Genomic DNA, 7,881 nt, shown 5'->3' with positions numbered 1-7,881 from the left:
GTCAAAAAAAAAAAAAAGCCATTTATTTATGTAAAAGTTTGTCTTAATCATGACCCAAACAAGGTCCACACACTGCATTTGGCTAATGTGTCTCTCAAGCTCCCCCCACCCTCTTTTTTTTAAAGACATGGGGGGTCTGGCCGTGTTGCCCAGCCTGGAGTGCAGTGGCTATTCACAGCTGTGATCATAGCTCACTACAGCCTTGAACTCTGGCCTTAAGCAATCCTCTCACTTCAGCCTCTGAACATTTATTTTTGAATAAAGAAATTGGGTCATTTGGTTTGTAGAATTTCCCACATTCTGGATTTGGCAGATTACTTCCTGGTGGTGTAATCTAATAGGTTCATTTGGCCCCTGTATTTCCTTTAGCCAGTGGTTAGAGTTAAAAGCTTAACTGGGTCTAGTTTCCTTTTGTTAGTCAGAGAGAAAACTTTAGAGGTGAGGCTGCAAACAATCCCCGGTGTCATATCGGTGTGTTTATGGAATTAGGCTGTTCCAGTTTCTATTATGTCAAAGTTGTTCACCTGATCATATCAGAAGATATTACAATATTCTTAATAATAACCATTTACTGCATACTTATTGTATACCAGACATTTTGCTGGCTGTGTCCTACATAATTCCTCATACCACATCTCCGTGTGTTAACCACACTCATAGATTTGTAAAAAATGTACCAGAATTGGCTGGTTGGAAGGCTCTACGTGGATTATTACTCTGAGCTTGTTTACTTCTTGAAATATGGAATAATGGCTCCTGCTTTTAATATACAGGCTTATTTTGAGGATTTTTTGAACGGATGTGAGAGCACTTAGAGAACTGGAACACGCCGTGCTACACCATTAAAATTAGTAACATCAGTGAGAAAAAAGCAAGTGCATAATAAATATTATAGTTATCCTGATTGTCCCCTTTATTCATCACACACTTCCTAAGCACATCTCTGGAGGGCACCAGCCAGGTCTGGTGGGTCCCGGAGCGGCAGCGTGGCGCGGGAGGGGAACGGTGAGGCAGGGTCTGGCCGCCACCGCGCGCGGAGCCCGGGAGCGGCTCGGGGGCTGTTAGCCGCCCGCCCGGCTCCTCCAGGGCCTGGAGCTCGGACGCGGGATCTGGGGGATTCTGGGGCGGGGACACGGGCTTGCGGGGAGCAGTGGCCGCCCCCGGCCGCCGCGTGGCTGTGCTCAGAAGCCGGCCCTGGCGTCAGGAGACCGGGCGCGCGGCGCGGGGCGCGAGTTCCCCTACCCGCCCGTGTGCCCCGTTAGGCCTTTCCTGGGCCCTAACGACAGCTCGCCCGTGCGTCGCCCTCGCAGCTCTCCCGTGTCCCCAAAATGCCTTTCCCGCGCCCCCCGCCCTTCTGCGGTGACTGCCCAGGGTGCTCTGTAATGCCACAGTCGGACTGCCGAGCCTGCCGGGCGCTTCGGGGAGGGCGCTAGGGGCCCGCACGCGGCCGCCGAGCGTAGGTTCCGGCCTTTACTCTCCGCAGCTGCGCACGGAGCCCCAGCTGGGGTTGTCCGTTCTGGGGATCACAGGCCGCGGAGCCCCGGGCGCCACCCGCCGGCCTCTTCAGACAGCACGCTTCCGCAGCCGGCCGTGGGACGCAGGCGCCGGGCGGACGCGGCGGCTCCGGGAAGACTCTGGCTTCCCACCCGCCTGAGGCTGCTGGGGCGGGGCTGCAGTGACAGTCCCGCGCGCTACCGCGGAAACAGGAAGTTGGTTGGGTGCGCGCCGGCTCGGGCTGCAGGTCCCGGGTCCCTCGGCCGCCGCAGCCGCCCTGCCCAGGTGAAAGGGCTCCCGCACCGCCCGGTGCTCCCCATCTGCCTGGCGTTGTGCGCAGAGCTGGAAAGCATGGCTGTTGTATGTATTCTTGCGCCCGTGTGACAACATTTAAACTTCTAAAAACGGAACCTCCTTCCGTTTTAGGATTGTAAGTTAACCTAGGAAAAACAGCACTCTGCAAATTATTTGCTGGAAAATTTCGATGACTTAGGGCCTATGTATGACTTTGCAGGGGTCTCTCACTCTAGTTTACTGGTATAGATTTTTTAAAAAATCCATCTTATCAAAAAATACCGCTTAAGGTGGAAAATTTCAAATGCAAGTCGCCGTTGATGAGATTGCAATTAATATATTTAGGAGGGTGAATTAGAGAAAAACTACAGATCAGTACATTATTTTTTTCATATTTTGGGGGGATTTTTTAACGATAACTTTGAAGTTAAAAATTAAAAGATAGGCTGGGCGCAGTGGCTCAGGCTTGTAATTCCAGCACTCTGGGAGGCCGAAGGGGGAGGATGGCTTGAGCCCAGAAGTTCGAGACCAACCTGGGCAACATAGCAAGACCGCCCCCCGCCCTTCCACAACTGCAAAAGGTACCAAAAAAAAAAAAAAAAAAAAAAAAAAGCCAAGCGTGGTGGCACGCACCTGAAGTCCCTGCTACTCGGAAAGTTGTGGGTGAAAGGATTGCTTGGGGGCGGGAGCGACGCAGCCTGCGGTTGACAAAAAGTCAAACTCTGTAAAATGTTTGAAGGGATTTATTCTGAGCCAAATATGAGTGACCATGGCTGGTGACACAGCCTTTTGGAGACTCTGAGAACATGTACCCAAGGTGGTCGGGGCCCGGTGTGGTTTTATACATTTTAGGGGAGCCATGAGTCATCAGTCAAGTACATGTACGATTAAGATGTACATTGGTTCTGTCCGTAAAGGTGGGACCACTGAGGCGGTGGGGGGGTCGGGGGCTTCCAGGTTATAGGTAGATTGAAAATTTTCTGATTGGCATTTGGTTGAAAGATTTATTATCAATGGAAAGGAATGTCTGGGTTACAATAAGAGGCTGTGGAGACTGAAGTTTTATCATGCAGATGAAGCCTCCAGGTTAGTGTCCAGCATGTTAAATGCTGGTCTGGTTTTCCTGAATTCCAAAAGGGAGGAGGACAAAATGAGGCAAGTTCCACCCCCACCTCCCATCAGGCCTAAACATGTTTTTCTTAAAACAACCTAAAACAAGATTAACTCTGGAATGCGCTTGGTGGGGGTCCATGCAGATGGTTGAGGGGCCTTAGGATTTCATTTTTGATTTACATTGGGCAGTGGAGTGAGACCCTATCTGTAAAAAAATAAAAATAAAAATAAATACAAATCGAAAAGTTCAAAGATAATTTTTTTTTTTTTGAGATGGAGTTTCGCTCTTGTTGCCCAGGCTGGAGTGCAATGGTGCGATCTTGGCTCATCACAACCTCTGCCTCCCGGGTTCAAGCGATTCTCCTGCCTCAGCCTCCAGAGTAGCTGGGATTACAGGCACCACCACCCCAGCTAATTTTGTATTTTTAGTAGTGACGGGGTTTCTCCATGTTGGTCAGGCTGGTCTTGAACTCCCGACCTCAGGTGATCTGCCTGCCTCGGCCTCCCAAAATGCTGGGATTACAGACGTGAGCCACCGCGCCTGGCCTAAAGATAAAATATTTTGCTCCCAATTATGGCTTGCAGTGATTATTCATACGTGTTGGGCAGAAATGTTTCATATAATTTATCTATAAGTACAGGTATTTTATATTATAATTCAAAATAGGTATTCTTGGCCACTAACCCAATGTCTTGTTTCTTTAGCGTCTCACCTTCTTTTTTACTTTCAAAGTTGGTCAGGTTTCCTGTTAATAGTTAACTAAATGAAAGCTCACTCAGTGACAAAACACACATATTTGGTTTCATTTCAGATAAATGAATTCTGATTTGGGGAAGCAGACGCCAACTTAGAGCCTCGTACCAATCTCTCTGTCTTTAAAAGGTGAGGTGACTTGGTGATTTGCCTGGAAAATTGTAGGTAATATATAATCTAGCTTCCATATTTACATATATGTCTGGAGGTACCGGAGAGGTGCATGTCTGCCTTTCCATCCTAGGCCGGTCTGAACTGTCTTGTGGAGGCTTGACACTGTTCCTGCTGGGTTATCGTTGGATGATCTTAATGAGACTGATAAATTGAATTTGGGAGTGAAAACAGTAATACTTTAAGAAATTTTGAACTTTAAAGCTGAGGACTAAGCTCTGATTTTTTTTCTATCAATCCTCACAAAAGCACTGAGGTGGATACTGCAGGTTGTGAGGTTCAGGAGGGGGTACGTGGCTGGCATAAGGTCACAGAGCAGCGCTGCCATTTGGCTACTTTCCAATTCAGCATAGCTGCCATCTCTGCTGGTGGTATTCGCAGCATGTGGGATAAAATACTCACCAAGAAACAAGTGGCTAACTCCTCACAGAGCTCTCACGGTTTCCTCTTTCCTGACGAAAAGGTAGGGCTCCCCGGGGTGGGGGTGTCTGCAGAGCTCCCAGGCGCTGGTGGTCAGCAGGTTTTCCTTTGTCTGAGTCAGAACATGGGGAAGCTGGGGAAAGGTTTGGCCCAGCAAGTGAATGAAGTAAGTCAATTTATACCCGTTGGGAAGCAAGCCGACCGGTAGGAGTGAAGCCTCATTACCTAATGCTGGTGCCATTTCTAGGGAGAGAAGGAATCACTTCCCCGAGCCTATCAGTCCTACAAGTTATTCTGTCTTCATTTCAGGTGGGAAAAGAGGGCATGTTTTGGCCATAACATTGAAGACAACAATGCGTCTTTGGTAGAGAAAGAAAAAGAATTTCCCAAGATTTGAGCAAAAGGTGCTTTTTGTTTTGTTTCGTTTTTGAGACAGTCTCCCTCTGTCGCCCAGACTGGAGTGCAGTGGCCTGATCTCTGCTCATTGCAAGCTGTGCCTCCCAGGTTCAAGTGATTTTCCTGCCTCAGCCTCCTGAGTAGCTGGGATTGCAGGCATGCACTACTACACTAGGCTAATTTTTGTATTTTTAGTAGAGATGGGGTTTCGCCATGTTGGCCAGGATGGTCTTGAACTCCTGGCCTCAGGTGATCTCCCTGCCCCCACCTCCCAAAGTGCTGAGATTACAGGGTGTGAGCCACCTGCCCAAAAGGTGTTCAGTTTAAGGATCTGCTGTCAAAAGTTTTCTAAATAGGTTTTTGCTCTGTTATCTTTTTTTAAAATTTTTTAATTTTAATTTTTAATTTTTATTTTTTGAGACAGAGTATCGCTCTGTCACCCAGGCTGGAGTGCAGTCGCTTGATCTCGGCTCACTGCAAGCTCCGCCTCCCAGGTTCATGTCATTCTCCCTCAGCCTCCCGAGTAGCTGGGACTACAGATGCCTACCACCAAGCCCGGCTAATTTTTTTGTATTTTTAGTAGAGATGGGGTTTCACCGTGTTAGTCAGGATGGTCTCCATCTCCTGACCTCGTGATCTGCCCGCCTCAGCCTTCCAAAGTGCTGGGATGACAGGCATGAGCCACTGCGCCTGGCCTTTTTTTTTTGAGATGGAGTCTTACTGGGCTGGAGTGCTATGGTGAGATCTCGGCTCACTGCAACCTCCGCCTCCTGGGTTCAAGTGATTCTTGTGCCTCAGCCTTCCAAGTATCTGCATTACACACTCATTCAACCACAGCCGGCTAAATTTTGTATTAAATATTTTTAGTAGAGATGGGGTTTCACCATGTTGGCTAGGCTGGTCTTGAACTCCTGGCATCAAATGATCCACCTGCCTTTGTCTCCCAAAGTGCTGGGATTACAGGCATGAGCCACCATATCCTGCACAGCCACTCTTATCTTTTAAAAAATGATTGTGTTGGGCTGGGCGCAGTGCTCATGCCTGTAATTCCAGTAGTTTGGGAGGCCGAGGCCGGTGGATTGCTTGAGTCCAGGAGTTCGCGACCAGCCTAAGCAACATGGTGAAACCCTGTCTCTATGAAAAATGCAAAAATTAGTGGGGTGTGGTGGCGCACGCCCACCTGTAATCCCGACTGCTCCAGAGGCTGAAGTGGGAGGACTGCTTGAGCCCAGGAGGTGGAGATTGCACTGAGCTGGGATCACACCACTGTACTCCAGCGTGGGTGACAGGGCAAGACCTTGTCTCAAAAAAAAAAAAAAAAAATTATGTTATACCAGATAGCTGCTTCGCATGGTTATCAGGGTCTTCTCAGGAAGATATGTAACAGTTTCAGCCAGCTTGCTTGCTCTGTCTTTCTCTGTCCTTTTTCCTCCCCCAACCCCTTCTGCTCTTCTCTCCTTTTCTACTGTCCTCCTTCCTTTTTTTCTTCCAAGTCTTCCTCTGCTTGAATGGCTCTGTGTCGGATATTTTAAATTCCTTTTTGGAAAAAAGAATGTTAGGGGTAGAAGGTAGTCGATTTACGGGTGGCAAATCCTTACAAATCTGCAGCAATTTCAATTCTTGCCTTCTCAGAAGAAAGAATTCCACTGAGGGACATAAGGCAGAAAAAGAGACTGAGGCAAGTTTCTCAGCAGGAGTGAAAGTTACTAAAAAGCTTTAGAGCAGGAAAGAAAGAAAAGTACACTTGGAAGAGACCCAAGAGGGCAGTGTGAAGGTCAAGTGCAGTGTTTAACCGTAATCCTAGGACTTTATAGGCTGACCCACTTGTCTTGCACCCGTTCCCCATGATTCTTCCCTTAGGGTGCGCTGCCTGCGTGCACAGTGCCCTCCTTACGCTTGGGAGGTGAGCCTGAGCAGTGTGTTTTGGAAGCTGTACACATGCCCGTCTGAAGCTTTCTTCCTGTTTCCTGTGGAGTATCTGAAGCTTTCTTCCTGTTTCCTGTGGAGTATCTGAAGCTTTCTTCCTGTTTTCCTGTGGAGTGCTCCCAGAGGGTCATACTCTGCCGTTTTGTCTCCTGATGTGTATGTCCAGGAAGTTGCCTTTCCCTGGCATCTGCATTTAATTTACACTTTAATGTGGCAGCTGTGGACCCTCAGGAGATTGTCTCTCCCTGGCACTGGCTGCTAAATGATCGTTTTTAGGGAGGCAGTGTGATAACTGTTGAATGGTCACCTGGTGATCACTTGACATTCCTGGTGGATGGGAAGAGCCCTCACTCGGTCCGCTCATGCCTGTCTAGAACCTGTAACAAGAACATAGAAGTTTGAGGGAAGCGCCAGAACTCCACTGGCCCGGTTTGTTTGCAGTAAGGTCGAGGTCGCTTATCCACGAGGAGTAAGAGGCCATGCTGAGTGAGCTCAGTGGGGAGCTGAGGTGGGGAGAGCCCAGGTTGCCTGGAAGTGCAGACCCACAGGCTGTCTCTGTGTCCTCTGTCCTTCATCCTCTCTTCATCCAGGGAAGCTGGAGGACTGCAGTTCTACATACTATCCTGCCCTGAGCCCCACTTCGGGCTGTCAGCCAGCCTTGTCTCCAGCCTGCTCACCACTCACTGATGCTTTTTGCACCTCTGAGTCATTACTGCTCAAACAAGGCTCACTCTGATGAAAAGAAGGGGGTGTAGAAGAGCAATTTTCAAGTTGTCATTCTGGTATTTCATCTTGGGAAACCAGAAACCTGCGAAACAGCAAGGGTTTGCATACTGGAAGACTGCTCAGCCCCCCCCAGAAGGTCAGCATTCCTTCCCTCTCAACTAGTTCCGTCCAGCTGGAGGAAACATACGGTGTTAGAAAGTTTCAACTATGGTTTTGGGTTTAGCTTTTTGGATTTAGGATTTTAGGAGATTCTAGGCCTTTTGAAAAAAAATGAGATAGCCGGGCGCGGTGGCTCACGCCTGTAATCCCTGCACTTTGGGAGGCCGAGGCGGGTGGATCACGAGGTCAGGAGATCGAGACCATCCTGGCTAACAAGGTGAAACCCCGTCTCTACTAAAATACAAAAAAAATTAGCCGGGCGCGGTGGCGGGCGCCTGTAGTCCCAGCTACTCGGGAGGCTGAGGCAGGAGAATGGCGCGAACCCGGGAGGCGGAGCTTGCAGTGAGCCGAGATGGTGCCACTGCACTCCAGCCTGGGGGACAGAGTGAAGACTCCGCCTCAAAAAAAAAAAAAAAAAAAAAAAAAAA

The 7,881-nt window shown here is 48.9% G+C and overlaps 1 protein-coding gene across 8 annotated transcripts in view; it reads left to right on the top strand.

The window, feature by feature from the left end:
• Window positions 1–1,053: 1,053 nt before the first annotated feature.
• Window positions 1,054–7,881, top strand: part of MPPE1 (metallophosphoesterase 1) — a 26,309-nt gene continuing 19,481 nt past the window's right edge. For 6 of the 8 annotated variants that reach the window (XR_003116630.1, XR_003116629.1, XR_003116628.1 and 3 more), the window contains exons 1-2: window positions 1,054–1,854; window positions 3,714–3,820. The gene's annotated coding sequence lies outside the window, so the exon portion shown is untranslated. Of the gene's footprint in view, window positions 1,925–3,713; window positions 3,821–7,881 lie in introns of all 8 variants that reach the window. The other 2 variants (XM_025364968.1, XM_025364972.1) reach the window with 2 other exon arrangements.

The sequence above is a fragment of the Theropithecus gelada genome, chromosome 18 (assembly GCF_003255815.1).
Source record: "Theropithecus gelada isolate Dixy chromosome 18, Tgel_1.0, whole genome shotgun sequence".
NCBI lineage: Eukaryota > Metazoa > Chordata > Mammalia > Primates > Cercopithecidae > Theropithecus > Theropithecus gelada.
Note: the sequence above shows the minus strand (reverse complement) of the source record. Positions and strands in the feature narration are given on the sequence as shown.